This window comes from Brassica napus, unplaced genomic scaffold, assembly GCF_020379485.1.
Source record: "Brassica napus cultivar Da-Ae unplaced genomic scaffold, Da-Ae ScsIHWf_1404;HRSCAF=1986, whole genome shotgun sequence".
NCBI lineage: Eukaryota > Viridiplantae > Streptophyta > Magnoliopsida > Brassicales > Brassicaceae > Brassica > Brassica napus.
The window spans coordinates 63,185-78,980 of record NW_026014817.1 but is presented as its reverse complement, the minus strand read 5'-3'; positions in this window follow the sequence as shown (position 1 = coordinate 78,980).

The window sequence follows — 15,796 nt, the reverse complement described above, 5'->3', positions numbered from 1 at the left end:
ATAACTTCTTCATCCCAACTCCTATGAGATTTATTCAACTTCCTGGTGTTTCTCCACCATTTTATGTATCCAAATCAAGCTTCTTACAAAGTGATTCATCCTGGTTTGATTGGAACGACGAAGAAGCTGTCCTATTCCCAAACTGGGAAACTGGAATCACCTGATTAGAAAGTGGGATAACTTCTTCATCCCAACTCCTATGAGATTTATTCAACTTCCTGGTGTTTCTCCAACACTTTATGTATCCAAATCAAGCTTCTTACAAAGTGATTCATCCTGGTTTGATTGGAACGACGAAGAAGCTGTCCTATTCCCAAACTGGGAAACTGGAATCACCTGATTAGAAAGTGGGATAACTTCTTCATCCCAACTCCTATGAGATTTATTCAACTTCCTGGTGTTTCTCCACCATTTTATGTATCCAAATCAAGCTTCTTACAAAGTGATTCATCCTGGTTTGATTGGAACGACGAAGAAGCTGTCCTATTCCCAAACTGGGAAACTGGAATCACCTGATTAGAAAGTGGGATAACTTCTTCATCCCAACTCCTATGAGATTTATTCAACTTCCTGGTGTTTCTCCACCACTTTATGTATCCAAATCAAGCTTCTTACAAAGTGATTCATCCTGGTTTGATTGGAACGACGAAGAAGCTGTCCTATTCCCAAACTGGGAAACTGGAATCACCTGATTAGAAAGTGGGATAACTTCTTCATCCCAACTCCTATGAGATTTATTCAACTTCCTGGTGTTTCTCCAACACTTTATGTATCCAAATCAAGCTTCTTACAAAGTGATTCATCCTGGTTTGATTGGAACGACGAAGAAGCTGTCCTATTCCCAAACTGGGAAACTGGAATCACCTGATTAGAAAGTGGGATAACTTCTTCATCCCAACTCCTATGAGATTTATTCAACTTCCTGGTGTTTCTCCACCACTTTATGTATCCAAATCAAGCTTCTTACAAAGTGATTCATCCTGGTTTGATTGGAACGACGAAGAAGCTGTCCTATTCCCAAACTGGGAAACTGGAATCACCTGATTAGAAAGTGGGATAACTTCTTCATCCCAACTCCTATGAGATTTATTCAACTTCCTGGTGTTTCTCCAACCTTTATGTATCCAAATCAAGCTTCTTACAAAGTGATTCATCCTGGTTTGATTGGAACGACGAAGAAGCTGTCCTATTCCCAAACTGGGAAACTGGAATCACCTGATTAGAAAGTGGGATAACTTCTTCATCCCAACTCCTATGAGATTTATTCAACTTCCTGGTGTTTCTCCACCATTTTATGTATCCAAATCAAGCTTCTTACAAAGTGATTCATCCTGGTTTGATTGGAACGACGAAGAAGCTGTCCTATTCCCAAACTGGGAAACTGGAATCACCTGATTAGAAAGTGGGATAACTTCTTCATCCCAACTCCTATGAGATTTATTCAACTTCCTGGTGTTTCTCCACCTTTATGTATCCAAATCAAGCTTCTTACAAAGTGATTCATCCTGGTTTGATTGGAACGACGAAGAAGCTGTCCTATTCCCAAACTGGGAAACTGGAATCACCTGATTAGAAAGTGGGATAACTTCTTCATCCCAACTCCTATGAGATTTATTCAACTTCCTGGTGTTTCTCCAACACTTTATGTATCCAAATCAAGCTTCTTACAAAGTGATTCATCCTGGTTTGATTGGAACGACGAAGAAGCTGTCCTATTCCCAAACTGGGAAACTGGAATCACCTGATTAGAAAGTGGGATAACTTCTTCATCCCAACTCCTATGAGATTTATTCAACTTCCTGGTGTTTCTCCAACACTTTATGTATCCAAATCAAGCTTCTTACAAAGTGATTCATCCTGGTTTGATTGGAACGACGAAGAAGCTGTCCTATTCCCAAACTGGGAAACTGGAATCACCTGATTAGAAAGTGGGATAACTTCTTCATCCCAACTCCTATGAGATTTATTCAACTTCCTGGTGTTTCTCCACCATTTTATGTATCCAAATCAAGCTTCTTACAAAGTGATTCATCCTGGTTTGATTGGAACGACGAAGAAGCTGTCCTATTCCCAAACTGGGAAACTGGAATCACCTGATTAGAAAGTGGGATAACTTCTTCATCCCAACTCCTATGAGATTTATTCAACTTCCTGGTGTTTCTCCAACACTTTATGTATCCAAATCAAGCTTCTTACAAAGTGATTCATCCTGGTTTGATTGGAACGACGAAGAAGCTGTCCTATTCCCAAACTGGGAAACTGGAATCACCTGATTAGAAAGTGGGATAACTTCTTCATCCCAACTCCTATGAGATTTATTCAACTTCCTGGTGTTTCTCCACCATTTTATGTATCCAAATCAAGCTTCTTACAAAGTGATTCATCCTGGTTTGATTGGAACGACGAAGAAGCTGTCCTATTCCCAAACTGGGAAACTGGAATCACCTGATTAGAAAGTGGGATAACTTCTTCATCCCAACTCCTATGAGATTTATTCAACTTCCTGGTGTTTCTCCACCATTTTATGTATCCAAATCAAGCTTCTTACAAAGTGATTCATCCTGGTTTGATTGGAACGACGAAGAAGCTGTCCTATTCCCAAACTGGGAAACTGGAATCACCTGATTAGAAAGTGGGATAACTTCTTCATCCCAACTCCTATGAGATTTATTCAACTTCCTGGTGTTTCTCCAACACTTTATGTATCCAAATCAAGCTTCTTACAAAGTGATTCATCCTGGTTTGATTGGAACGACGAAGAAGCTGTCCTATTCCCAAACTGGGAAACTGGAATCACCTGATTAGAAAGTGGGATAACTTCTTCATCCCAACTCCTATGAGATTTATTCAACTTCCTGGTGTTTCTCCACCACTTTATGTATCCAAATCAAGCTTCTTACAAAGTGATTCATCCTGGTTTGATTGGAACGACGAAGAAGCTGTCCTATTCCCAAACTGGGAAACTGGAATCACCTGATTAGAAAGTGGGATAACTTCTTCATCCCAACTCCTATGAGATTTATTCAACTTCCTGGTGTTTCTCCACCATTTATGTATCCAAATCAAGCTTCTTACAAAGTGATTCATCCTGGTTTGATTGGAACGACGAAGAAGCTGTCCTATTCCCAAACTGGGAAACTGGAATCACCTGATTAGAAAGTGGGATAACTTCTTCATCCCAACTCCTATGAGATTTATTCAACTTCCTGGTGTTTCTCCACCATTTTATGTATCCAAATCAAGCTTCTTACAAAGTGATTCATCCTGGTTTGATTGGAACGACGAAGAAGCTGTCCTATTCCCAAACTGGGAAACTGGAATCACCTGATTAGAAAGTGGGATAACTTCTTCATCCCAACTCCTATGAGATTTATTCAACTTCCTGGTGTTTCTCCACCATTTTATGTATCCAAATCAAGCTTCTTACAAAGTGATTCATCCTGGTTTGATTGGAACGACGAAGAAGCTGTCCTATTCCCAAACTGGGAAACTGGAATCACCTGATTAGAAAGTGGGATAACTTCTTCATCCCAACTCCTATGAGATTTATTCAACTTCCTGGTGTTTCTCCACACTTTATGTATCCAAATCAAGCTTCTTACAAAGTGATTCATCCTGGTTTGATTGGAACGACGAAGAAGCTGTCCTATTCCCAAACTGGGAAACTGGAATCACCTGATTAGAAAGTGGGATAACTTCTTCATCCCAACTCCTATGAGATTTATTCAACTTCCTGGTGTTTCTCCACCATTTATGTATCCAAATCAAGCTTCTTACAAAGTGATTCATCCTGGTTTGATTGGAACGACGAAGAAGCTGTCCTATTCCCAAACTGGGAAACTGGAATCACCTGATTAGAAAGTGGGATAACTTCTTCATCCCAACTCCTATGAGATTTATTCAACTTCCTGGTGTTTCTCCACCATTTTATGTATCCAAATCAAGCTTCTTACAAAGTGATTCATCCTGGTTTGATTGGAACGACGAAGAAGCTGTCCTATTCCCAAACTGGGAAACTGGAATCACCTGATTAGAAAGTGGGATAACTTCTTCATCCCAACTCCTATGAGATTTATTCAACTTCCTGGTGTTTCTCCAACACTTTATGTATCCAAATCAAGCTTCTTACAAAGTGATTCATCCTGGTTTGATTGGAACGACGAAGAAGCTGTCCTATTCCCAAACTGGGAAACTGGAATCACCTGATTAGAAAGTGGGATAACTTCTTCATCCCAACTCCTATGAGATTTATTCAACTTCCTGGTGTTTCTCCACCACTTTATGTATCCAAATCAAGCTTCTTACAAAGTGATTCATCCTGGTTTGATTGGAACGACGAAGAAGCTGTCCTATTCCCAAACTGGGAAACTGGAATCACCTGATTAGAAAGTGGGATAACTTCTTCATCCCAACTCCTATGAGATTTATTCAACTTCCTGGTGTTTCTCCAACACTTTATGTATCCAAATCAAGCTTCTTACAAAGTGATTCATCCTGGTTTGATTGGAACGACGAAGAAGCTGTCCTATTCCCAAACTGGGAAACTGGAATCACCTGATTAGAAAGTGGGATAACTTCTTCATCCCAACTCCTATGAGATTTATTCAACTTCCTGGTGTTTCTCCACCACTTTATGTATCCAAATCAAGCTTCTTACAAAGTGATTCATCCTGGTTTGATTGGAACGACGAAGAAGCTGTCCTATTCCCAAACTGGGAAACTGGAATCACCTGATTAGAAAGTGGGATAACTTCTTCATCCCAACTCCTATGAGATTTATTCAACTTCCTGGTGTTTCTCCACCATTTTATGTATCCAAATCAAGCTTCTTACAAAGTGATTCATCCTGGTTTGATTGGAACGACGAAGAAGCTGTCCTATTCCCAAACTGGGAAACTGGAATCACCTGATTAGAAAGTGGGATAACTTCTTCATCCCAACTCCTATGAGATTTATTCAACTTCCTGGTGTTTCTCCACCATTTATGTATCCAAATCAAGCTTCTTACAAAGTGATTCATCCTGGTTTGATTGGAACGACGAAGAAGCTGTCCTATTCCCAAACTGGGAAACTGGAATCACCTGATTAGAAAGTGGGATAACTTCTTCATCCCAACTCCTATGAGATTTATTCAACTTCCTGGTGTTTCTCCACCACTTTATGTATCCAAATCAAGCTTCTTACAAAGTGATTCATCCTGGTTTGATTGGAACGACGAAGAAGCTGTCCTATTCCCAAACTGGGAAACTGGAATCACCTGATTAGAAAGTGGGATAACTTCTTCATCCCAACTCCTATGAGATTTATTCAACTTCCTGGTGTTTCTCCACCACTTTATGTATCCAAATCAAGCTTCTTACAAAGTGATTCATCCTGGTTTGATTGGAACGACGAAGAAGCTGTCCTATTCCCAAACTGGGAAACTGGAATCACCTGATTAGAAAGTGGGATAACTTCTTCATCCCAACTCCTATGAGATTTATTCAACTTCCTGGTGTTTCTCCACCATTTATGTATCCAAATCAAGCTTCTTACAAAGTGATTCATCCTGGTTTGATTGGAACGACGAAGAAGCTGTCCTATTCCCAAACTGGGAAACTGGAATCACCTGATTAGAAAGTGGGATAACTTCTTCATCCCAACTCCTATGAGATTTATTCAACTTCCTGGTGTTTCTCCAACACTTTATGTATCCAAATCAAGCTTCTTACAAAGTGATTCATCCTGGTTTGATTGGAACGACGAAGAAGCTGTCCTATTCCCAAACTGGGAAACTGGAATCACCTGATTAGAAAGTGGGATAACTTCTTCATCCCAACTCCTATGAGATTTATTCAACTTCCTGGTGTTTCTCCACCACTTTATGTATCCAAATCAAGCTTCTTACAAAGTGATTCATCCTGGTTTGATTGGAACGACGAAGAAGCTGTCCTATTCCCAAACTGGGAAACTGGAATCACCTGATTAGAAAGTGGGATAACTTCTTCATCCCAACTCCTATGAGATTTATTCAACTTCCTGGTGTTTCTCCACCACTTTATGTATCCAAATCAAGCTTCTTACAAAGTGATTCATCCTGGTTTGATTGGAACGACGAAGAAGCTGTCCTATTCCCAAACTGGGAAACTGGAATCACCTGATTAGAAAGTGGGATAACTTCTTCATCCCAACTCCTATGAGATTTATTCAACTTCCTGGTGATTCTCAACCATTTTATGTATCCAAATCAAGCTTCTTACAAAGTGATTCATCCTGGTTTGATTGGAACGACGAAGAAGCTGTCCTATTCCCAAACTGGGAAACTGGAATCACCTGATTAGAAAGTGGGATAACTTCTTCATCCCAACTCCTATGAGATTTATTCAACTTCCTGGTGTTTCTCCACCATTTTATGTATCCAAATCAAGCTTCTTACAAAGTGATTCATCCTGGTTTGATTGGAACGACGAAGAAGCTGTCCTATTCCCAAACTGGGAAACTGGAATCACCTGATTAGAAAGTGGGATAACTTCTTCATCCCAACTCCTATGAGATTTATTCAACTTCCTGGTGTTTCTCCAACACTTTATGTATCCAAATCAAGCTTCTTACAAAGTGATTCATCCTGGTTTGATTGGAACGACGAAGAAGCTGTCCTATTCCCAAACTGGGAAACTGGAATCACCTGATTAGAAAGTGGGATAACTTCTTCATCCCAACTCCTATGAGATTTATTCAACTTCCTGGTGATTCTCCACCATTTATGTATCCAAATCAAGCTTCTTACAAAGTGATTCATCCTGGTTTGATTGGAACGACGAAGAAGCTGTCCTATTCCCAAACTGGGAAACTGGAATCACCTGATTAGAAAGTGGGATAACTTCTTCATCCCAACTCCTATGAGATTTATTCAACTTCCTGGTGTTTCTCCACAATTTTATGTATCCAAATCAAGCTTCTTACAAAGTGATTCATCCTGGTTTGATTGGAACGACGAAGAAGCTGTCCTATTCCCAAACTGGGAAACTGGAATCACCTGATTAGAAAGTGGGATAACTTCTTCATCCCAACTCCTATGAGATTTATTCAACTTCCTGGTGATTCTCCACCACTTTATGTATCCAAATCAAGCTTCTTACAAAGTGATTCATCCTGGTTTGATTGGAACGACGAAGAAGCTGTCCTATTCCCAAACTGGGAAACTGGAATCACCTGATTTGAAAGTGGGATAACTTCTTCATCCCAACTCCTATGAGATTTATTCAACTTCCTGGTGTTTCCCCAACTTTATGTATCCAAATCAAGCTTCTTACAAAGTGATTCATCCTGGTTTGATTGGATTGACGAACGACGAAGAAGCTGTCCTATTCCCAAACTGGGAAACTGGAATCACCTGATTAGAAAGTGGGATAACTTCTTCATCCCAACTCCTATGAGATTTATTCAACTTCCTGGTGTTTCTCCAACACTTTATGTATCCAAATCAAGCTTCTTACAAAGTGATTCATCCTGGTTTGATTGGAACGACGAAGAAGCTGTCCTATTCCCAAACTGGGAAACTGGAATCACCTGATTTGAAAGTGGGATAACTTCTTCATCCCAACTCCTATGAGATTATTCAACTTCCTGGTGTTTCTCCAACACTTTATGTATCCAAATCAAGCTTCTTACAAAGTGATTCATCCTGGTTTGATTGGAACGACGGAGAAGCTGTCCTATTCCCAAACTGGGAAACTGGAATCACCTGATTAGAAAGTGGGATAACTTCTTCATCCCAACTCCTATGAGATTTATTCAACTTCCTGGTGTTTCTCCACCATTTTATGTATCCAAATCAAGCTTCTTACAAAGTGATTCATCCTGGTTTGATTGGAACGACGAAGAAGCTGTCCTATTCCCAAACTGGGAAACTGGAATCACCTGATTAGAAAGGGATAACTTCTTCATTCCAACTCCTATTAGATTTATTCAACTTCCTGATGTTGAGATGAGAGAATAAAGAGTTGATATATTGAGAGAGAGGAAGAGATTTGGAGCAGACAGTAACTTTGGAGGTTACCACAGTAACAATAAAGTTACTGTGGTAACTAAAGAAGTTACCATAGTAACCAGGGTAACTCGGATGGCAAGGAGGAGTTACCTTAGGTTATCTACACTTGATTTGAGTATGGGAAGGGATAAGAGAGGAGACTTGGACAGGCTGTCCACTGGCTGGAAAGGAGAAGAGTGCTTTAGCACTATTCGAAGCATGTGAGCAATCTCAGCCATGGGATTAACAGCCTGGCCTTTGACTACACATGCTTATCTTATCCCCTTAGATGGATTTCGAAAATGTATCTTCCTTTAGTATATATCTGATGTAAACTCTCTCATAATTAATTAATGGAGTTTTGAGTCTCTCTCTCTTAAGTCTCTCTCTTGTTCTTAATCTCCAATCTCTTTAATTCTCAGATTTGACTTAATCACTCTTTAAATCACAAAATCTAATATGGTATCAGAGCCAGGTTGCTTTAAAAGGAGAGAGTGATTTCGTTTTTCTAAATGTTCTTGAGTGTTCTTGAGTGTTCTTGAGAGTTCTTGAGATTTTTCAAGAGCTAGATCCTTTAAAAGTCAAGTTTGTGTCTGTGGTGTTTCTTTTGGAGAGTCAGCTTCAAGGGAGTCCTTTAGGTGTTTGACAAGGTCAAAAGATGGGTCTAGCTTGTGGTTCAGCAAGGCGTGAAGAGAAGGAAGAGAGGGAATGAGTGGGGGTGGTTCTCACAAATGAAAACAACTCTGAAAAGGTGTGGAGTTTGGAGAAACCATGAGAAGGAAGAGTCTTTGAAGGGTAAAGCTGCTGAGAAAGATCAGACAGCAAGAGAAACAAGTGGAAATTGCTTTAGTCTTGAAGAAAGTACACTGCTTGAGAAGATTGAAGATGTTTATGAGAACAAGATCAGTCTTAGGAGAGTGTATGAAGTCAAGAAGGTGATTAGTGGAGTTAAACCAGGAAGAGAAGAGTTTAATAACCATGTGAGGAAGCTACAACATTTGTGGGTTGAACTACAAGGGTTGAGATCCCATGTGGATGGGGATACTACACAAGAGCAAGAGACGGTCTTGAAGCTCTTGGCGAGCATGGAGTCATCATATGGGTGGCTGGTGGAGATGGTTCTAAGAGTGGAACAGCTTCCGGAAATAGAAGAGATCTGTGTGCTTATAAGAAGGGCGTATGAGATAATGAGAGATGATGAGAGGCTAACCATGAGTAGGAGTGAGAGCTCATGGAAGCCAACTGGGAGTAGGAGTGAGAGCTTCCAGAAGCTAACCATGAGTAGGAGTGAGGGCTCATGGAGGCTAACCGGGAGTAGGAGTGAGGGCTTCCGGAAGAAGAGGAGGTGCAGAATGCTATCCAAAGCTTCTATCAACATAGGAAAGGGTAGAAAGAGAGTTGTGGGAGAGTGTGTTCTTACTCAGCCTACATGGGGAATCAGTAGAAGACAGTGGGGTGTTAAAAGAGCAGGAGAAAGGGAGTGGAGCTGATGATCGCATCACCCGGAAGGAATGGAGAGGGTTCATGGAACATGTACAAGCCTTAGCAGCAAGCAAGAAGCATGCTATACAATCCGGAGCTTCTAAACCCATGTGATTGATTCTGGAGCAAGTCATCATATGATCAGTGATAGGAGGCTTATATGTGAGATCAAGGCTGCAACAGGGAGTGTTATGATAGCTAATGGTGCCATGATCCCAATAGAAGGAGTGGGAAAGCTCAAACTGTTTGAGAAGGACACGGCTGCCTTCTACATGCCTCAGTTCACTTCAAATCTATTATCTGTGAAGAAAGCTACCATTGATCTTGATTGTCAAGTAGTATTCAGACCTGATGAAGTTGAGTTTCAAGATTTGAAGACTGGGAGAGTCATTGGCAGAGGAGACAGCAAGAATCAGCTATACCACCTCGACTTGGCTAAGACCTCTAATCCCTTTGATTCTATTTGCTTGAGTAGTACTGCTGAGAAGATTGATAGTATTACTTGGCATGCTAGATTAGGACATCCTCATGCTCGTGCCATTGAATTGATAATCCCTAATATGTCATTCAATCACTTGAATTGTGAAGCATGCATATTATGAGATTTAAGAGTACTCAGGTTGTATGTGTGTGTGAAACCCAAATGGGTAAAGAGAGAGTGCTTGGGAGCGATTGAGAAGAAGAGAGACTAATGAGTGTTTATCTGTCTAAGTGTTTAGGTGTCTAAGAGTCTAAGAGATGGTAACAAGTCTGAGAACGTGTATAGAGATTAAATGAGAGAAAGAGAGTTTAGAGAGACAAAGTATCATAAGATTATGAAGAGGAGGGGAAATCCCCCTCTCTCTCTTAGAGATTACAAATTGCCCTCAAAGGGTCTTTAAATAGAAAATGGGTTACAGAACTCATGAAACCCTAAGCTAAGGATAAGAAATGGAGAGTGGAGATCCTTTGGTTTGAAATGGCGGATGAGATGTAGTCAAGGATCTGATGCTAGCTGGCTGGTCTTTAGTTTAAATGAAAGGCTCAGATTGCTCCTTTTGAATGGATGGTGTAGTTTGGTCTTGGCTGTAAAGGTAAAGCACCTTTACCTTTCCAGCTTGCATACACAGCTCATTTATCCCTTGAATATTCCCTTGCCTTATCCTCCAACGTCCATAATGATCAGACAAGCTTCTCTTGCACCCTAAGTCTGCACAACACCATTTTAGGTTGATCCGGAACATGTTGGTGCGCCCACATGGTTGTACGGTCATTGGTACGGACCTCCTGTCCGTACCACTCGCCCTATTCTTGCACATTGCCCTAACTCTCTTCTTGGTTGAACCAGACTCCTTTGTGAATCTCCCATGGCCGTACATAGCCGTAAAAGGCCGTACTGTCCGTACAGCTTCCCTAGCTTTGTACCTTCATCCATCTTTTCCCAAACTTCTCCAAAGCCTTCCTAAGATCAGTCTAAGTCTCTCCTGGACTTAACTTCTCAATGATAGAAACTTCAGGGCACTCCTGAAGCTTGATTGAACTCTTCTGGACATCTTCTAGAGCTTGCCTTAGCATTGTACAAGCTCCATCTTCTCTTCAGTTCAACACTCCCCCTCAAGCTTGACTTTAGGAGATCCTAAGCCAAGCTTGGAACTCTGAAGAGTCTCCCTCATTAAAAACCTTACAAGCAAAACCCATTGGGACAAAACCTTGCAAGGGAAAAAGAGTAGAGCTCTCCAAAGCCTAGGGATTGGCCAGTGAGCTCTTGTGCCTTAGAACCAATGTGGTTGGACACAAGAAGCTCTGGATCACGGCCTAATAGGTGCAGCAACTCTTCACGGCTTTGCGCACACTCCACACTTCAGCTTCACCTCTTCATGGAACCGGTTTGAAGTCTCCCCCTCTCAACTGACTTCACAGCCATCTTAGAGAAGCTAGGACACGACCAGATCATCTTCAAAACACCAGTGAGGCTGATCAACACTTCACACACGGCTTGCCCTCTTCATCAACCAGGTTTGGAATCTCCCCCTCTCAACAGACTTCACAGCCTCTTTAGAGAAGCTAAGAGATGACCCGGACTGTTTAATGAGGCTACAAGCAATGGTACCTGATGCATTATCCCAAAGGTGCATCCGTACCTATCAAAAACAAGAAAATGAATATCCTGCACCATACTTGATGCACACAATCTCACAATTCAATCATATTCAAGAAAATGAATATCCTGCATCACACTTGATGCACACAATCTCACAATTCAATCATAATAATTTTAAGTATCTTTTCAAGCACAAGCAATGAATAAGATGAATGAAAAGGATTGAAAAGAGTTTTAAAAGTCTAAGGGAACTTCCCTTGTGTTTTTGTGAGTTTCCTAACTCGGCCAATGCACCATCTTCATGGCATCATCAACTTCTTGGAAAGGCAGAATGGATTCATCAGCTTCTCCTCAATCACCTCTCATTGAAGCTGTATTGATGGAGAGCCTTCTTCCTTAGAATAGCTCCGGCTGATGATCCTTTGTAGCAGCCTTTGCATTGACTTGTTACTGACCATGGATCATATGCATTAAGACTCCCCCTCAAGCTTAGAACCGAGACTAGAAGGAGCTAAGCTTGTGATGATTCTATGCATCTCCATGGTCTAATAACTATCATCTTTCATGATAGCTTTCTTCTTGTGAGTTTACTCTCTTCCTTAACCAGGAACTAGGGTGTTTGAATCACCATAGAGAGCCTCACAAGACACACCTCTCATTACATAATGACCCATGCTACACTTCCTGTAGACTAAGGACTAGATATGTCCAATGGTATTATGCAATGGCCATCTCTCATTGCATAATCAATCACACTACACTTCCTGTAGATTATGGACTAACATGTCCAAGTGATGATATGCAATGGCACAAGACCTTTGTCTCTACATTCTTGGCTGATGGCGAGTTACATGTATCACTTCCCTTGTGTACCTAATACCACCACAACTCAATGCAAGATCAGATCATCCCATTGGGATCAAACCAAGATCATTTATCCTGTTTGATCACCAATGCCACAGCAATATATAAACCTTGAAACAAGCCAATCAATCAAGGCAAGAACAAGCAGATTTCAATCTCTAAATGCAATGCAAGCTTATATCAGTATATTTGCAATTTAGGCTCATTTTTTAAATGCATCACTACATGAATGCACAATCTTAAAACATTAGCTATATGAATGCAACAGATTCAATCCAAATGAAACACAAGACTAGATGACATTTATGCAACCTAGGCGACAAGAGTGATTCAATACATGCTTATATGCTTACTAGTTTAATCAAAGCCAATGATTCAAGTAGCTTAGACATACTTCTAAATGCTCTAAGACATCAAGGATGGATTTAACTATGGCATAGTAACAATCTGAACTGGATTGAATCAAGACAATATGAAACAAGCTTATGTAAATGCAAAGTAGCCTTTCAAACATGATGCAAGCAGCAGAGACATTCTACTCAATTCTACAACACATTCATGATGATTCAAGCTATGTCAACACACAAAACACTGTAATAAACAAGATATGAGATTCTTGGACAGTAGACATTACTTAATGTCAACAAGACAATGCAGCAGCAAAACATATTCAGTGCAATTAGCCTAGACATTCTACTAGAAGCTACAAATTATTAATGGAACTTTAGATAGGGAAATCACAGAGCATAATCAGGAGATAGACCTATCAAGACATATTAAAGTAGATGAGACTAGGTTTACTCCCTTGTTTAAGATGATGAGTAGTGGTTCTTAATGTCGCCACTTGAATCCTCACTTCTTCTTATTCTCTCATTGCAATCACCCTTCTGAATTTGCCACCATGATGGAATGCTTGTGGAAGTTTCAGCTACTTCTTCAATCACCTCACACTAGAAGCCGCCTTGATAGAGTAGCCTTCTTCTTCACACAGCCAAGAGTGCTCTGTCTTAGTTTGAGCACTCTCTTGAATAGGCGCCACTGCCTAGACCCTGCTGGCTTCTTCTTCAGGTACTAGCAATGGTAAGGAGAGGAACACCAGTGAGCTTAAAGTGAGTTTTATAACCATCTGCGCTTCACCCTTCTTGTAATAACTCTCCATTGCACACACAATGGACACCATTCTTTCTCTTTCAACTCGGATTTGATGATGAACTAGGAACACCTCTTGTGAACCTGAAACATCACTCAAACTCCAGCAAAGATAAGACACAATTGCATTGGGATCAATCCTTGACTTCATCAAGTTTGATCACCAATGTCTCAAGCTTTATAACACTAGATAGAATCAAGACAATGTCAAGTTCTTATCTATGCAAGCAACCATTCTCTAAATACTAAGCAAGACCTTATCAGATTCAAGTCGAAGTATTTAGGCAATTTAACAATTCTTTAATATGCAACTTAGACTTTACTCTAAATGCAACGATACAAGGCAGCATGCATTAATCTTAATCAGTTTCTAACTCATGAAAGCAAGAATGATTCGATAATGTAATCTATCATCTTAACAAGACAAGTTAATTTAGAACTGACAGTAAGCATTTAACCATTTTCAATAGTATTGATGTCAATTCTTGATTAATAAATCATCAAGTTTGATTCCCAATAACACAAGCAATGCAAAAGATAGACACAAGGCATTATCAAGTTCTAATCTTTGCAAGCTAACTCTCTAAGCACCAGCAAGATCATAACAGATTCAATACAAGCTACTTAGGCAATTTTAAAGCTCCTTTACTCAGCAATATAGACATGAATCTAATGCTTCAATATTAGGCAGCAACAAGTCATAATGTCTTAACCTTAATCAGTTTCTAATTCATGAAAGCAAGCTGGATAAGACAATACAATCTATCATCCTAACAAGTCATTTCATTTTAGAACTGGGATTAAGCATTTTAAACAATCTCAATCATCAAACAAGCCTCTTTAAGCATCCTGGGGCAGATTCTAAAACATTTTCATTTAGCAATCTTAGACATATCCTCAGATTTTCAATCACATCACAACATCACAACCTGTTCATACACTCAAGCTTTATACAAGAGAAAGAGATTTCCTTACAGCCAAGGAACTAGTGTTAGTTCCTTGAAACTCTTTAGTACATGGGAAGATCCGAGCTGTTGGTGTCAACTCCTACATCTCCTTCTTTCATGGACCTTTCTCTTGAACCCACCATGCCTAAGACACCTCCTCTCTTCATTTTTGAGTCGCCATACCAGGTACAAGTTGAAAGCTTTCACCTTTCTTCTTGGACAGTGAATAGGAATGGCTTGGACATGCTTCCAATGGCCTTCTTTCTTCAGGACGACCATGAGAGAGTGGAGAACGACCATATTAGATTTGGTGATTTAAAGAGTGATTAAGCCTAATCTGAGAATTAAAGAGATTGGAGATTAAGAACAAGAGAGAGACTTAAGAGAGAGAGACTCAAAACTCCATTTCTTTATTAATGAGTGAGGTTACATATTTATAAGAGAGCTACAAGGGTTTCCAAAACTCGAAATGGGCACTATTGAAGCATGTGGAGTCAAAGGTTGCTTTAGAGATGGACGGATAAGAGGACTCGCATGCTTTCTCTCCTTACAGCCTGTCACAGCCTGGCATGCTCTTCCCTTATCCTCTCAACGTTCTGATCCTTCTCCTCTTGAGTAACTCTTCCGCGTTTACCATTTCACTTGGGCAATGCATGGTAAGTTTTGGTCGAGGCTTGGATGGTACGGACTGTACGGCTTGTACGGCCTTGTACGGACGTCCGTACCATACTCTCTCTAAACTCCACTCTGCCTCATCTCTTCATCTCCTCAACTCCTCTTCTCTTCTCACTTATATGCTTAACTCAACTCAACACTCCCCCTCAAGCTTAGCTTTGTGAAAGCCTAAGCTTGGAAAGCCACAAGATCTTCCTCATTAAAAACCTCACCAAAGAAAACCCAATGGGATAAAACTTTGATGAGGGAAAAAGAGTAAAGACCTTGCAGCTAAGGGGATTAGCTCCTTCTCTTCCCAAGATCAATGAGGCCCAACCTGATGTGAATGGACTCCATTGTCTTCTGTCTTGCAGCCTTGGTGAACACATCCGCTAGCTGATCTTCACTCCTTGTGTAGCATGGCAAGATCACCCCTAGCACAATCATCTGCCTCACCTTGTGACAATCAACTTCAATGTGCTTGGTCCTCTCGTGAAACACCGAGTTGGATGCAATGTGGATGGCAGCTTGATTGTCACAATGCATTGTCATTGGAGTTGCTTGATCAATCTCCAAGTGCTTCAAGATGCCTTTGATCCATACCAACTCGTT